The sequence below is a fragment of the Apus apus genome, chromosome 2 (genome assembly GCF_020740795.1).
Source record: "Apus apus isolate bApuApu2 chromosome 2, bApuApu2.pri.cur, whole genome shotgun sequence".
In the NCBI taxonomy this organism is placed as follows: domain Eukaryota; kingdom Metazoa; phylum Chordata; class Aves; order Apodiformes; family Apodidae; genus Apus; species Apus apus.
In genome coordinates, this window is record NC_067283.1 from 156,324,790 (window position 1) to 156,341,660 (window position 16,871).

A 16,871-nucleotide genomic window follows, 5' to 3' on the forward strand; every position below is an offset into this window, starting at 1 on the left:
GGGCTGCAGAGGTTTTTTTTGGGGACACACACACACACATTCCTTGGTCGTGAAGAGGGAGAGAGACGTCCCAGTCGTGCTGTTTGTGCTGGAATGTTGGGTGTTGGGTTTTGGGTTTTTGGTTTGTTTTTTTTTTTTAATTTATTGTATTTATTTCACGTGATCTTTTTGGGTAATTTATTTCCTCCCCCCCCCCCCCCTCCCCTCTCCATCGTGCTGCTCTGCTGCTTCCCGAGACCTGCAGCATCCTCCAGCTGCAAAAAAAAAAAACACAACAAACCCACAACACACCACAAACCCAAACCTGCAGGATGGGAATGTTTAAATTTATTTATTTATTTATTTATTAACATTCTGTTCCCCCCCCCCCCCCATCACCTTCCTTGGCAATCGCAGTTTTAATCAACCCTTGGGTGACCTCTACAGATAAACCTGCAGCTGCACCAAGACCTCACCTGGCACATGCAGCTGGGTGGGCTCCAGGGGGGGGAAAATACACACAAATACCCCCCCTCCGCCCTCAAATCCCCCTCCCCACCAGATCCCCCCGTGAAAACACCCCCCCAAAACAATTTCCCCCCCCCATCATGTCCCTTAAAATTCCTCTCCAAAAATTATTCATGCCCCCAAAATAATTCCCCTGCCCTTTAATTCTCCCTTCCCAAAAGAACTTCCCCCCCCCCAAAAAAAATAACTTTCTCCCACAAAAAATAACTGCCCCCCAAGAGATAATTCCCCCCCGAAAAATAATTGCCCCCCCCAAAAATAATTCCCTCCCCCCAAAAAAATTCCCCCCCAAAAAAAATTCCCCCCCAAATAATTCCCTCTCAAAATAATTCCCCCCCAAAATAATTAACCTCCCTAAATAACTCCCCCCCAAAAAAAGTAATTGCCCCCACCAAAAAAGTAATTCTCCCCCCATAATAATTCACCCCTCCAAAAAAAATTCACCTCCCCTGAAATACCTTCCCCCCCAAAAAATACCCTCACCCAAAAAATCCCCCCCAAAACATCCTCCCCCCAAAAATTCTCCCCTCCCAAAGTCCCCCCCCACAAAATTCCCCCAAAACAATAATGCTCCCCAAAAATAGCGCCCCCAAAAAAACCCCAAATAATAATGCCACTGAATCTCTCTCCCTAACCCCCACAAAAAAATACCCCCCCCCAAAAAAAAAAAAAAATAGCCCAAAATTCATAATCCCCCTAAATACCCCAAAATACCAATGCCCCCCTCCAAAAAATACCCCCGGGTTCACTTGCCACAGGGTGGTTTTAACCAGCCTGATCTGCACCCTGCTGTGGATCCCCAAATAATAATCCCCCTAAATACCCCAAAATACCAATACCCCCCCCAAAAAAAAAAGAAATACCCACCCCCCCAAAAAAAAATACCCCCCCCAAATACCCCCAGGTTCATTAGCCACAGGGTGGTTAAAACCAGCCTGATCTGCACTCCCCTGTGGATCCCTTCTCCCTTCCCTCTCCCATTTCTCATCCCTCCCTGTGATCCCATCGTGGGGCTGCTGCTCATTGTCTCCCTGGTAAATTTTTTTGGTGGGGAACGGGCAGGTTTGGGTGCTGGTGGAGGTGGGATCTTGGCTGGTGCTCTCGAGACGTGATCTTGGTGGTAAATACCCTTTGGAGTTCTCTTCCCAAGTGGTGGTTTTTTTGGATGGGAAAGGTCTATATTCCTTCTTCGTTGCTTAGGGAGGGTGCAAGAATCCTGGTTGCCCAGGGAAGCTGTGGCTGCCCCATCCCTGGAAGTGTTGAAGGGCAGGTTGGATGGGGCTTGGAGCAACCTGGGCTGGTGGGAGGTGTCCCTGCCCATGGCAGGGGGGTTAGAACCAGATAATCTTTAAGGTCCTTTCCAAGCCAAACCATCCCATGATTCTATGAAGAGCTCAAGACATCTAGTGATGTTCCCCTTCTTCCAGGCAAAGGGGAATGCCAACATCTCCCATAGGGTTTTGAACTTGTCCACCACCAAGTATCTTCTCGGCTGGTTTATATACCCAGCTGATGGGGTGCATGTGTGTGTGTTTTCCCCAGCCTAAAATTGGGGTGTTGGCCTCTTCTCCCAAGTGAATAACAATAGGACTGAAGGAAACGGCCTGAAGTTGCCCAGGGGTGGTTTAGATTGGACATTTGGAAGAATTTCTTCTCCAAAATAGTGGTCAGACGCTGGCACAGGCTGCCCAGGAGGTGGTGGAGTCGCCATCCCTGGAGGTGTGCAAAAAACATGTAGATGCAGCATTTCACATGTTCCAGTGGACATGGGGGTTCTTCTGGGTTGATGGTTGGACTTGGTGATCTTGCAGGTCTTTTCCAGTAGATTAATCCCACCCCAGGCTGGAGCTTGAAGTGCTGATGGCAGCACACAGGTACCTAGGGTGGCTTCCAGATCTAAACACCTCTTTCATGTGAATCTGGAAGAGCTGGGTGATGCTGGTCCCCTCAGGAACAGATCATTCCAGGGCACTTTGGGCAGAAAGGTGGATGTGGAGGCCTTCCATCTCCAGGGATGTCTTTGCTCTGGTGCTGGGATATTTCCCTCTGAAATCCACGGTCTCTGTATCCTTCCTGCTGCAGATGAAGACAATAACCAAGGTCTAGGCTGTCTGCAAGCCAGATGTCTCCAAGTAGCTCTTTTCCAAAGGATCTGGAGTTGGCTTGAAAGGAGCTTTTCAAAGGAGCAAAAGCGTCAAGATTCCTCGGTAGCTTAAAACGAGGGGAGGGAGCAAACATGCTGACCTCCTGGTAAAAAATGAATTCATATTCTTGATATCAAGGAGCCTGCAAAGTGCTCCTCGCTCCTGAATTTCAGTGATTGATGGTGAAGTTGATTTGAGGAGCCTTTAATTCCTGGGTAAACTCTCCATGGCTTCAGTGAGGTCATTAACTATCCTAATAAGAGGAGCAGAATCGTCAACGTCTGCTGGAACCTGCAGCTCTGAGGGAGCCAGAGGGAGGAGGTGCAGCCAGTTGGCCAAGAGCCCAGAGCTTCGTAGCTTGAAGCTGAATAAAAGGGGGGAGAAGAGATGGAAGAGGATAAATGTGGATAAAGCAGGTGCTGGCTGTGGAGGATCCCATCATGGCACCCCGTGGGATGTGCTGCTGGGGTGGTGAGAGCCAGGAAGGGTTGGAGAAGGAGATGGCTTGAGTCTTGGTTGATGGAAGTTGGCCGAGTCTTGACCAACGTTGCGTTTCACAAAGGGTTTTCCTGATATCTGAGGTGGTGAGTGTGTGGTTGGTGGGTTTGTGGGGATTTATTTTGGGTTTGAGGATTGTTCTTGGTTTTGCTGCTGCTGTCCTGTTGGGACAGGAGCTACTTTCTCCCTTGTTTGCAACCACAAAGTGGTTTTTATGGGTGGTCCTCAACAGCTGCTGCAGCTGTTGGGTTTACCAGTGATGTTGAGTGTGCTCTGGACCTGCTTTATGGAGATTAATGCAGATAGGTGCTAATGAACCCAGCAACAAAGGAGCAAGGAGATGATACAGAATCATAGACTGGTTTGGGTTGGGAGGGGCAATTAAAAGTCATAAAAATTGGGCATTTTGGACCAGTGATTGTGGGTTAAAGCTGTATGACTGCCAAGACAGCGTCATCTATCTAGATGACAGACCTATCTTGACCTGCTTCCAGTGCCTGAAGGAGCTCTAGGAAAGCTGGGGAGGGGCTTGGGACAAGGGCAGGGAGGGATGGGAGCAGGGGGAAGGGTTTCCAGCTGGCAGAGGGAGCTGGAGCTGAGATGTGAGCGAGAAATTCTGGGTTGTGAGGGTGGGAAGACCCTGGCCCAGGTTGCCAGTGGGACTGGATGATCTTTAACATCCCTTCCCACCCAAACCATTTTATTATTCTACTATTTCAGAAGCTTTTCCTACCCATCAACTAGTTGAGGCATTTCCAGACATTTTAGATCAAGTAGTTGAATCCCAGATCCTGTCCAAAATATTTCTTTAAAGTGTTTTATGGAATGCCTGGCTTCTGAACAACAGGACAATAACATCCACGCATGGGTGATCAGGTTGACATCAGACCTCCTGGGCACGTGTTTTCAAGCAGAGCTGCTGGGGAGGGTGGTGCAGCTGATAGGGGATCTGGTGCCTGTTTGTTTTTCCCTTCTCACAGAGCTGCTCCTCCACCTCTTGAATATTAAAAACCTTGTAAAATCTGGGACAATCCCAGCAGCCCATTTGTGCACAACTATGTCTACAGAGCTGTGGCTTTCAGCAGCTGAAAGCTGCCTCGGTGCCCGTGGTGGTGGTATCTACAACTCTTCTGTGTTGGTCATAGGCTGGACTTGATGATCTTAAAGGTCTTTTCCAGCCCTGGTGATTCTGTGATCTCTCCATCAGGACTCTGAGACTCCAAAATCCTGAAGGCAATCCTGGCAAGATCATAGAATGGTTTGGGGGGGAAGGGGCCTTAAAGATAATCTCATTCCAACCCCCCTGAAATGAGCAGGAAGATCTTCCACCATACCAGGTTGCTCCAAGCCCCATCCAGCTTGCCCTTGAACACTGCCAGGGATGCGGCAGCCACAGCTTCTCTGGGAAACCTGGGCCAGAGTCTCACCACCCTCAACAGCAAAGAATTTTTCCTTCATGTGTGTCATCTCTAAGGATAAGCCTGATGTTCTTGGCTAGACCTCCAGGGAAGGAGTTGTCTCAAAGCCTTCTCAGGAGCTTTCTTGGAGGATTAGGTGAACCCACACTTCTGTATCTGGATTTGAAGGTTACCTAGTAGGGTCTTGATCATGTCTGCATGCCATCAGCTGCTGCCACCACATGGGGATGGTCATCTGGGAAATGTCTATGGGGTTCAAGTCTGGAGCTGTTGAAACCTGCAGTATTGGTGAAGTTAACTTCCCCTCATGGAATAATCACTTTAGATAGTGAACTAGGAGCATCTTCCTAAATCCCTGTTCCAGCAACATCCCATTGTGGCTTCTCCTTATTCAGGTCAACTGACCTGACCATTATCTCTCCTGGGTTGATCTGCTCTGACTCCTCAAATCTGCCTTTAGGCTGGTGAAGCTGAAGAGCCAGGACAAGTTTTTCTGGACAAGTCTCTAGGTAAACTATCATCTAGATGGCAGACATCATGTCTGCTGAGTAGGTATCTTGGTTTTGAGACCGGTTTGGGCAAGGCTCAGGTCTTCAAACCATTCTAGAAATTGCCTGGAGACCAAAGACTTGTGGTGTCTTGTTCTTCTTCTGAAGGATGAAGGTTTTAGCAGCTCACCTTGTGAATATCCACCATTTACACAAACAAAAACTCTACCCAACAACCTTAAAAAAAACCCCAAACTGATAGAAAAGCCCTAAATACAACTGAAAAGTCTCTAGGGATGGGGCTGATCCCAGAGTAAAATTCATGTATCATGTGGTAGGGCTGAAAGATGATTGTATTTAGAGTCATAGGGTGGTTTGGGTTGGGAGGGACCTTTAGAGCTCCTCTAGTCCCTTGAGGTCCCTTCCAACCTGATATTCTAGGAGTCCCCAAGGCTGTGGCACATCCAGGGAGTGTGGATCATAAACCATCAAACTTAGGATTTTTAGGCTTGGCCATTGCCACTCTCACTGTGCACCAGGGTTTTAAGCCATGTTTTCATGGACATATTTGCCCCAGATAATAAATATCAGCAAAGACTTCATCTAAGACCCCTACAAAGGTTCCAATGAACTTCTTCCCTCCACTACCTTCAAAAAGCTAATTTCTTCATCCTCTCTCTTCAGCAGTCACACTCTCCCTCCTGCATTTTTGCTTCACTGATTATTTCCTTACATGCTCTAGATACTGCATTGAACCTCGACCTTTCCTCTTTCTCTCCTCAAAAAAACCCCAATAAATTAAACATTTCTGCTGTGATCCTTTTATTTCCCCCACACACGCGCGTTGTAACTAAGCCAGGCTAGCTATTTTTAATTCCACTTGCCAAGAAGTGACCGAGGGATGAATGTTCTCCAGGTGCTGAGGGGAAGAAGTGGAGCAATCCCTGGAGAGCATCTGCACCAATGCCCTTGGAATTAGTTGCTAATCCTTTAAATTGCTCCCCAAAATCCCCCCCCCCTCAGCTGGTTTTCTCAGTTTACCAGCTTCTGGCTCTCAGTGAAAGACCCACATTGTGCTCCTCGGAGGGGAGGTGCCTTGTTCCTCAAATTCTTCATCCCTTGCTGTTTCTCTGGCCTTAATAGATCCGGTGATTTGATTTATTTTTCCTCCTCTTGCTCCTGCCTGTGAAGAATTCCCCCAAACAGCTCTGCAAGAGGCAGTCCTGATGGATGCCCAATTTTTAGGGAGCCAAATAATATCTGATTTTCAGTACTGACCCAGCTGCTTGGCAGGCAACTGGATATCATAGAGTCACGGAATGGTTTGGGTTGGAAGGGACCTTAAAGACCATCTAGTTCCTGCCTCCTGCCATGGGCAGGGACACCTCCCACCAGCCCAGGCTGCTCCAAGCCCCATCCAACCTGCCCTTCAACACTGCCAGGGATGGGGCAGCCACAGCTTCTCTGGTGTGGGAAAAAAAAACAAAGACCACCATAAAAGAAAATCTTATTTTCAAATTGTTCAAGTATTTTTAAACAATAAATGGGAAGAAGGTGAAAAGAGGCAGAGGGGGCTCGTTAGCTGTGATGTGAAGTGACCCAGGGGGGTCATTTAGGGAGCAGAAACCACTCGTCCTGCAGGGGAAGAGCTGCAAATTTTTGATTGTTGATTAACATCTCATAAAACTTGCAGCAAATGAGGCCTGAAATGGACTGTCAGAGGGAGAAGGTTTTGCTTGTTGTATTTTACAGGCGGGGTGATTGGAGAAGGTTTGGCTCCTGGATTGAACACTGATTGGAAGTTACATTCCTGGCACAAAGCAGAACTTTTGGGCTTGTGGTTCATGTTGAAGTTTGCTCATTCGTGCTGATTTTAAAAGAGAGTTTGACTGGGAACAAACCCTTGCTGGGAGGGTGTGAGAATCACAGTCATAGAATGGTACAGGTTGGAAGGGACCTGAAAGATCATCCAGATCCAACCCCAACCCATTAGAATTTCTAATTCTAATTTCTTCCAACCCAATTCTAATTTTTGACTTTGCCATAAGATGGGGACATTCTGCATCTGTGTATGAATCATAGAATGGTTTTAGAGACCATCCAGTGCCACCCTTGCCACGGGCAGGGACACCTCCCAGCAGCCCAGGCTGCTCCAAGCCCCATCCAACCTGCCCTTCAACACTGCCAGGGATGGGGCAGCCACAGCTTCCCTGGGCAACCTGGGCCAGGCTCTCCCCACCCTCACAGCACAGAATTTCTCCCTCACATCTCATCTCCAGCTCCCCTTTCCCAGCTGGAAACTCTTCCCCTGCTCCCATCCCTCCCTGCCCTTGTCCCAAGTCCCTCCCAACTTTCCTGGAGGCCCCAAGTTGTGCACTAAAGTGATTCCAGCCCCCTGGCTCTCTCTGGGCCATGGCTGATTTGGACCCTTCACTCCCCTTCCTCTTCACCACCACCAAGTATGGAAAAGTCTCTTTATTGGAGCTTGGTGCCTTCCTCATGGTGTGGCCCCCACAGCACCCACACGTGCCTGGTCCATTTGTGCTCCTGTCAGATCTACATGGTTCCTGGGCCCCTCTTCCCGAGGTGATGACATTTCTCTCTCTGCCTCGTTGCATTTTGATCGATCTTCCCTCTCTGCTCTGTGCTCAGCCTGAATGTAAATGACTTCCATGGGCAACACGTCTGGAAATTCAAGCTTTTTACCATCCAGAAACCTTCCTTTACTCTGCAGATTGAAGCCACAGTATTTATGATTTATTTATTTTTTTATTGATTTTTCTCTAGCACGTCTTGGAAGCCTGAGAGCACTTCACCCACAGCTGGGGGAGATGGTTGCATGTAGATGGAAAAGTGCAGTCGCTTATTGGCAGCAGTGTGGTGGTTTCCTTTCTGGAAGAGAAGGATGGGCCATAGGTTGTGTTTAGGTAATGGTGGAATTCAGGTTCCTAGTCAAACCCAACCGACTGGGCTGTTCAGCCTGGAGAAGAGAAGTCTCCAGGGAGACCTGAGAGCACCTTCCAGTGCCTGAAGGGGCTCCAGGAAAGCTGGGGGAAGGGCTTGGGACAAGGGCAGGGAGGGATGGGAGCAGGGGGAAGGGTTTCCAGCTCTAAGAGAAGAGATTTGGGTTAGACATGAGGAGGAAATTCTTTATTGTGAGGGTGGGGAGAGCCTGGCCCAGGTAGCCCAGGAAAGCTATGGCTGCCCCATCCCTGGCAGTGTTGAAGGGCAGGTTGGATGGGGCTTGGAGCAGCCTGGGCTGGTGGGAGATGTCCCTGCCCATGGCAGGGGGGCTGGAACTAGATGGGCTTTAAGGTCTCTCCAACCCAAACCATTCTATGGCTCTATGTAGAGGTAGACATGGACTCAGAAGAAAATGCTGCTTCTTGAAGAGCTCATCTTGCTTCCTCTTAATTCTCTGGGTTGTTTTTATTATGCGTCCATCTGTTAAATTCCACGTCTCAAGCTGGCCAGGCTTCGCTCTGAGCACCCAGGCAAGGCTTTGGAGGATCTGCCCCATGTATCATCAGTTTTATTAGTAATTAAGCTGTCTCTTTAAGTACTTTCTGAATCCTGGTGCCGACCTGAAGTTGGCTTTTCTGGGTGCTTGTTGTTCTGCTGCTTAAGCTTCTTTGCTGCCTTTAATCTTCACGTGTGCATCTGTGAATCCACAGCCCCTCCAAAGCAGGGATAGGGAGAAATCTCCTTTTCCATGTGGTTAGTCCACTGTGGTGGCTGAGGCTTTGAAAAACAATAATCCAGAATAAGTAATAAATAATATGAATAAATATAAATAATAAATATATTCTAAATACATTAAAAAAAATTAAAAGCCACAAATGGCTCTTACTCCAACAGCATTTAATGTGGTTGGGAACATTTGGGAAGAATTAGGGGAAAAAAAAACCCACCAAACAAGAAACAAAACCAAAACAAACCATCAGGCAGGAAAAAAAAAAAAAACCCAACCACTGGAGCAGAGGGCTTGAGGGATTTGTGTGCCCACATCTCTGGCTGGATCAGCAGCTCTCGGCAAGGCCTGTGGTTTTCCTTCTGCTTCCCAAAAAAATAAAAGCAGTGGGATTTGGGTGGAATAAGCTGGGAGGAGGGTGTTTGCTGAGGCTGCTGGACTCTGATTCCCTGCTTTGCATCCGCTTGGCTCAGCATGACCTCTGCTACTTGCTGCTCGAGGGTTTTGTTGGTTTTTTTTGGAGTTGAGATCATGTTTCAGCCCTGGCTGGAGTTGGATCCTGGTGGTTGGAGTGGGGTGGCTGAGCTCCCCACCATCCCCGGCAGCCTGCAGGGCTGTGGGCAGCACAGAGAGGGAGCAGAGGGAGAGTAAGAGGTTGCTGAAGTCATACAATCATGGAATGGTTTGGGTTGGAAAGGACGTTAAAGACTATCTAGTTCCAACCCCCTGCCATGGGCAGGGACACCTCCCAGCAGCCCAGGCTGCTCCAAGCCCCATCCAACCTGCCCTTCAACACTGCCAGGGATGGGGCAGCCACAGCTTCCCTGGGCAACCTGGGCCAGGCTCTCCCCACCCTCACCCAATATTCTGCAAGACTCAAGGTTGGGAGCAGCACTGCAGCAGTGACCCTCTCAGGATTATATAGAGCTGGTGTCCCAAGCCCCTCCCCAGCTTTCCTGGAGCCCCTTCAGGCACTGGAAGGTGCTCTCAGGTCTCCCTGGAGCCTTCTCTTCTCCAGGCTGAACAGTCCCAACCCTCTCAGTCTGTGTGGATCAAAGAATGGATCAAAGATGGTTAGAGGTGGTGCTCCAAAACATGAAGGAAAGTTTTGTTGGAATATATGGCTATCTATTTGGGATGCTGTCCTGTCCTAAACAGCCTTGGTTTTAGCTGGATCTGTAGGAGCTTTCCATCAGCTCTCACCCAGGCACCACTGCAGGTGCTGTTTGACTGTTCCTTGAGTTGTGGTAGTAGAGTCCTTGAATCTTAAGATACCCATCCTTTGGAAAAGGGCAGGGGGAAGGGTTTCGAGCTGGGAGAGGGGAGCTGGAGATGAGACGTGAGGGAGAAATTCTGGGCTGTGAGGGTGGGGAGAGCCTGGCCCAGGTTGCCCAGGGAAGCTGTGGCTGCCCCATCCCTGGCAGTGTTGAAGGGCAGGTTGGATGGGGCTTGGAGCAGCCTGGGCTGCTGGGAGGTGTCCCTGCCTGTGCAAGAGGTTTGATCTAGATGATCTTTAAGGTCCCTTCCAAAACAAACCATTCCATGATTCAATTGAAAGGGAAAATATAAAAATCTGTGGCAGTATTTTGGGATGCTCCTGGCATATGTCTCTCCATCTGCACTTGGAGCACGTGGATGACGTGGCTCAATCCACACTTGCTGATAACACTGTATAAATTTTCTCCTCGTGCAGTGCAAATATCACAGGATCCTCGGCTGGTTTGGGTTGAATGGACCTTTAAAGTTCATCTAGTCCCACCCCCCTGCAGTGAGCAGGGACATCTTCAGTCACATCAGGTGGCTCAGAGCCCCGCCCAACCTGACTTGTCTCTCATTAAGATTTTTAAAATAGGGAGAAAACAGCCTTTTTGGGTTTTTTGTGGTGTTTTGTTTTTTTTCTGGTTTTGCAGAAAGAAGCAAAGATTTTGAAGCAAGTCTGCTCAGGCCCTACAGATAAATCTGGTGCCTCATGGTATCATGGAATCATAGAATGGTTTGGGTTGGAAGAGACCTTTAAAGTTCATCTAGTTCCAACCCATCTGCATGAGCCGGGACACCTCCCACCAGCCCAGGTTGCTCCAAGTCCCATCCAACCTGCCCTTCAACACTGCCAGGGATGGGGCAGCCACAGCTTCCCTGGGCAACCTGGGCCACCATGCTAAGACTTCAAGTCTGATTCCTTTTTTTGTTGCCTTTCATAGAAATGAAAGATACAAAATCCCTAAATTGAGCTTAGGGCAGCATGTTCAACATGCTGGTGACATGAAGAGATGTCCTGGGGTTGGTTTTGTTCTGGAGAACTTGTGAGCTTGGAGAAAGACCTACAGAGGCTACTGGAGAAGGCTGCAGATCCTCACATGGAAGTAATTAAAGGTTATCAGTGAGTCACTTCTCTCCCTCCACCCACGTAATGATGATAGAAGTGCTTGGTTTTCTTCTCATACTGCACTTCAGACTCTCCTGGATGGTAGGAATCAGGATTATCCTGGCATTTTTTGGATCCCATCCCAAGGTGGGTCTTTGGCTTTCGAGTCCACATGGCAGGAAAGCAGCAGTCACATAACTATTTCCATCTTGTCTCCACTCACTCCACTCCATTTCACGTGGCCACTGGGACCTTGCCTAGCAGCAGGATTTATTTTTTTTTTAACGAAGTGCTCTCTTAGCTCTGGAATATTATTAGTTTTTCCTTCATTCCTCATATGTTGACAACTCAAAGTGCTGACCTACCTGAACGTGGGCACGGGATCTATCCTGACTTTTATGTGTTCAACTCAAGAACTTGGTGCTGAAACTGAGAGTATTTGGGTCAGGTCCAGTTCAGTGAGAACGTGCTGATTGTTTTACAAATAGGGGTCAGGTGACCTTGGGCCAGAGATTGGACAGGCTGGAAGTTTTCTGGTAATTTGTTGTTTGAAGTTGCTGAAAGAGGCGTTGGTGACACAATGAGATACGGAAGTTAACGGAGCCTGGAGGAGAGATTGGGACAGACTTTGTAGCAGGGCTGGATGTGATAGGACAAGGGGTGATGGTTTTAAACTAAACAAGGGGAGATTCAGACGAGACCTGAGGAAGAAATTCTGTATTATAAGGGTGGTGGGACCCTGGCCCAGGTTGTCCAGAGAAGTGGGAGATGCCCCATCCCTGGAAACATTCAAGGTCAGATTGGATGGGGCTCTGAGCAATCTGGTTTAGTTGAAGATGTCCCCCCTCATGGCAGAGGGTTTGGAGTAGATGAACCTCAAAGTTCCTTTCCAGCCCAAACCCTTCCATCATTCTAATGCCTCCCAGGTATGTCAGTGTGTTCCTGCAGGGTGTTAGTGCAGGCGTGGCACACGGCTTGCTGCCATTGCAGCCTGTTGTGGCTGAACCCAAAAAACCAGGCTGCCTTAGTTGGAATGTCATCGAATGGTCAAATGGTTCAGGTTGGAAGGGACCACTAAGACCATCCAATCCCACCCCCTGCCATAGGCAGGGACACCTCCCAGCCGCCCAGGCTGCTCCATGCCCCATCCAACCTGCCCTTCAACACTGCCAGGGATGGGGCAGCCACAGCTTCCCTGGGCAACCTGGGCCAGGCTCTCCCCACCCTCACAGCCCAGAATTTCTCCCTCACATCTCAGCTCCAGCTCCCTCTGCCAGCTGGAAACCCTTCCCCCTGCTCCCATCCCTCCCTGCCCTTGTCCCAAGCCCCTCCCCAGCTTTCCTGGAGCCCCTTCAGGCACTGGAAGGTGCTCTCAGGTCTCCCTGGAGCCTTCTCTTCTCCAGGCTGAACACCCCAACTCTCCCAGCCTGGCTCCAGAGCAGAGCTGCTCCAGCCCTCCCAGCATCTCCGGGGCCTCCTCTGGCCTCTCCAACAGCTCCATGTCCTTCCTGTGCTGGGGACCCCAGCCTGGCCCCAGCCCTGCAGGGGGGTCTCAGCAGAGGGGACAATCCCCTCCTGGCCCTGCTGGTCATGTTGCTTTTGAATTTGTTCCAGAATTCCATCATGGAGACCTTAAAACCCTGACTGATGGTACCCAGGAGGCCAACCTCCTGCCATAGGTATAGCCAGTTCCTGCCCCCTGAAGTGGGGAATAAAGTGGGTTTTTTGGATAGTATGAGCTGCCCTACTGTGAAGGTGCAGATTCCCACCCCTCTGCATGGTAGGTAGGAGGGACCAGGGACATCTTACAGTGTCAGAGCATTGGAAGGAACTGGACTCCAGCAGGATGGGGTAAAGAAAAGGTATTTTTGGTGATCCTGGTGTCCTCTTAGCAAGGCTCTGCTCCATACCTTAACTGCCTTGGGAGCTTGTGAACTTAAGTATCTTCATGGTCACTAACTCCTAATGGTTTAAATATCATCTGGATCTTAAATCTTGCTAAGTGTCTTTCTTTTCCCATTCCCTAAGTGATATTTTAGTCCCACAGTTTGCTGAAATAGAATTGTTGTGCTCTTCTGTGAGCAGAGACTCTTGGAAGATCTTTATCCTGGAGCTTTGTTATCTCCTGTTTTTTTAAAGGCTGCTCCTGTGGGAGACAAAGGCTCATCTCCCTCCAGGAGGTGGAAGGATCTTCCCTTCCTTGTTAGCTCTCCAGTGTGGGCACAAAGTAGCAGCTGTAACAAAGTGATGGACAAGGTAAAGGTCCATGGCCTTCAAAAGAATATCCAGAGAGTGTTTCACTTTATGAAGTTTCCCAGCCATGATATAAAATGGAACCTCTTGCCAGGAAGGTGAGGGATTGGCTGCTGAAAGACAAGATCCAATTAAGCATAGTGATCAATGGCAATCAATTAACAACTGCACTCCCTGGACTAAGAAGCTCTTAGAACGTCTGCTCCTAGTTCCCTTTAAGGCAAGATGTGAGTCTTTGAGCTCATTGCCTGATGTTACCTTTTAACTTCACTGCTGTTAACTTAGCAAGTCCTTGAGGCTACATGAAATTTTAAACCTGTTTTGACTCCAGCAGCACCCTTGCTGGGTGACCTGCCCACTTTGGGGTTGCATAATCTTATTTTCTTTCCACTGCATCCCTACAAGGTGTTTAGACTGGGAATAAAAAGGCACAAATGTCCAGGAGGGCTACAAAAAGGTCTGTCAGACAACAGGGGTTGGCAAGCAGAAGATAAAGGAATGAGCAGGAAGTGACTTCAGGATTATATAGTAATAAATAGTGGGGACTACTAGGACCACTTGTCGGGGAAGGACCTGGCTGGATGGTCACACTCAAAGAGTTGTGGTTAATGGGTTGATGTCAAATGGAGACCAGTGACAAGTGGTGTTCCTCAAGGGTTAGTCCTGGGACTGGGGCTGTTTGACATCTTTGTCAGTGACATGGACAGTGTTATTGAGTGCACCCTCAGCCACTTGGCTGATGACACCACAGTGTGTGGTGAGGTGACACGCTGGGGGAAGGGGGACATCCAGAGGGACCTGGACAGGCTGGAAAGGTGGGATGGTGCAAACTGCATGAAGGTCAGCAAGGCCAAGTGCAAGGTCCTGCACAGGTGTCGGGACAATCCCAAGCACAGACACAGGCTGGGGGGAGAATGGATCAAAAACATTCCAGAAGAGAAGGACTTGGGGGTGTTGGGTGAGGAGAAGCTCAACATGAGCTGGCACCATGCACTGGTGCCTGGAAACCAACTGTGTCCTGGGCTGCATCCCCAGCAGTATGAACAGCAGGGCCAAGGATTGTGCCCTCCTGCTCTGCTGAGACCCCACCTGAAGTATTGTGTCCAGTTCTGGAGTCCTCAAAATAAGAAGGATATGGAGCTCCTGGAGACAGTCCAGACAAGGCCATAAGATGCTGGGAGGGCTGGAGCAGCTCTGCTCTGGAGACAGGCTGGGAGAGTTGAGGTGTTGAGCCTGGAGAAGAGAAGGCTCCAGGGAGACCTGAGAGCACCTTCCAGTGCCTGAAGAGGCTCCAGGAAAGCTGGGGAGGGGCTTGGGACAAGGGCAGGGAGGGATGGGAGCAGGGGGAAGGGTTTCCAGCTGGCAGAGGGAGCTGGAGCTGAGATGTGAGGGAGAAATTCTGGGCTGTGAGGGTGGGGAGAGCCTGGCCCAGGTTGCCCAGGGAAGCTGTGGCTGCCCCATCCCTGGCAGTGTTGAAGGGCAGGTTGGATGGGGCTTGGAGCAGCCTGGGCTGCTGGGAGGTGTCCCTGCCCATGGCAGGGGGATCTTTAAGATCCCTTTCAATCCAAAGTATTGCATGATTCTAGGACAAGGTGGTGTATCAGGAGGACAGGATTGATCAGAAAACTAGAAACGTGGGTGAAAACCAACATAACCATCATGTTAACACAGAGGGACATGAACTAACAAGTATCCAAATCGATGTGAAGGAGGGAGAAGATGCTCCGGGCAAGGCATCCAAGTTGCGTGCAGTGAGAGGGACACAGAGGCTTTTTGATAGTGATGAGGAATGAAGTGGAGCACAGGCTGAGGGAAAATGGTGAAGTTCAAGGTGGTTGAGATGAGGATGTGGACAGCACTTCAGTCCCGGAGTGGTTGCTGGGTTCCTAAATGCTGCTTTTATTTCATGTGTGGCCTTTACCTCATTAGTGCAGCTCAGGGAGAAACCATTTGGATCCAGGAGTAAAAGTAGGGGATGTAAAATGTTCCCCCAAACTTAATTCAGAGAGGTTTAACATCTCTTCTGGGTTTTGGGGGGCATTTTTTCTAGCTATTCTTGTCCTGGAAAGTCATGCCACTAGGAATGGTTTCAAGGTACCTGGTTAGGCAGTGGAGAAAGATGGGACCTTAAAAATTGCCCTGAAATGGTGGGATCTCGAGTGGACAGGATGAATTTTGTAAGCAGGGGTCTTGTCTGGCTCTTTTGGAGAAGTGGCGAATATTTGGTGGAGTAAATTAAATGCAGAAAAGCCCTTTTTGCAGCAGTGAGATACACAAGATACAGAGCAAAACCAGCAAATACCTCAGGAAAAGCCCTGTCAGAGCTGGAAGGGTGAATGGGGTCATGTAGGGGAGGAAATGAGTGGAAAATAATTCTGTCTGTCCCTGGGGGCTGCAGTCAGGGTCAGACTGAAGCCTAGTCTGGGTAACTGGGTGATTGGAGTTAACTGGGACCTGGAATTTTTTGACTTGTACAAATTTAATGTGTTTAATAAATGCTCTTGGCATCTGCTCTTGCAGTCAGGAAAGAGACCATCCTCTTAGCATGGAAATAAGGTGAGGGATGATTGATTTAGAATCAAGGATCTGGGTTGGAAGAGACCTTAAAGATCATCTAGTTCCAACCCCCCTGCATGGGCAGGGACACCTCCCAGCAGCCCAGGCTGCTCCAAGCCCCATCCAACCTGCCCTTCAACACTGCCAGGGATGGGGCAGCCACAGCTTCCCTGGGCAACCTGGGCCAGGCTCTCCCCACCCTCACAGCCCAGAATTTCTCCCTCCCATCTCATCTCCAGCTCCCTCTGCCAGCTGGAAACCCTTCCCCCTGCTCCCATCCCTCCCTGTCCTTGTCCCAAGCCCCTCCCCATCTTTCCTGGAGCCCCTTCAGGCCCTGGAAGGTGCTCCAAGGTCTCCCTGGAGCCTTCTCTTCTCCAGGCTGAACACCCCAACTCTCCCAGCCTGTCTGCTATGGAGAGCTGGCCGTGTTAATTCCACTCCCCTGAGTAGAAAATTGCACAGAAGGTGGTTAGCAGCAGTATTGGTTTGTTAACTTCTCTGCTCTGGAGACAGGCTGGGAGAGCTGGAGATATTCAGCCTGGAGAAGACAAGGCTCCATGGAGACCTTAGTGCACCTTCCAGAAGGAAAAACAAAGACAATGGAGGACTTGAGGTGAATATTAGAATATTTTCATATGTCACACATGAAGAAGAGCTGTCTGAGCAGGGAGTAATAGAGGTTAACAAATCAATATTGCTGCTAACCACCTTCTGTGCAATTTTCTGCTCAGGAGAGTGGAAGTAACGTGGCCAACTCTGCTCCATTTCTTGGGGTGAAATGTCCAGGGTTAGTTCTGAGAGCTCATCCCTGCCTTGCTGCATGATGGGTGCTTTGTATCGGGGGTTTGGATGGGGCTTGGAGCAACCTGGTCTGGTGGCAGGTGTCCCTGCCCATGGCAGTTGGAGCTAGGTGATCTTTAAGGTCCCTTCCAACCCAAACCATTCCAGGAC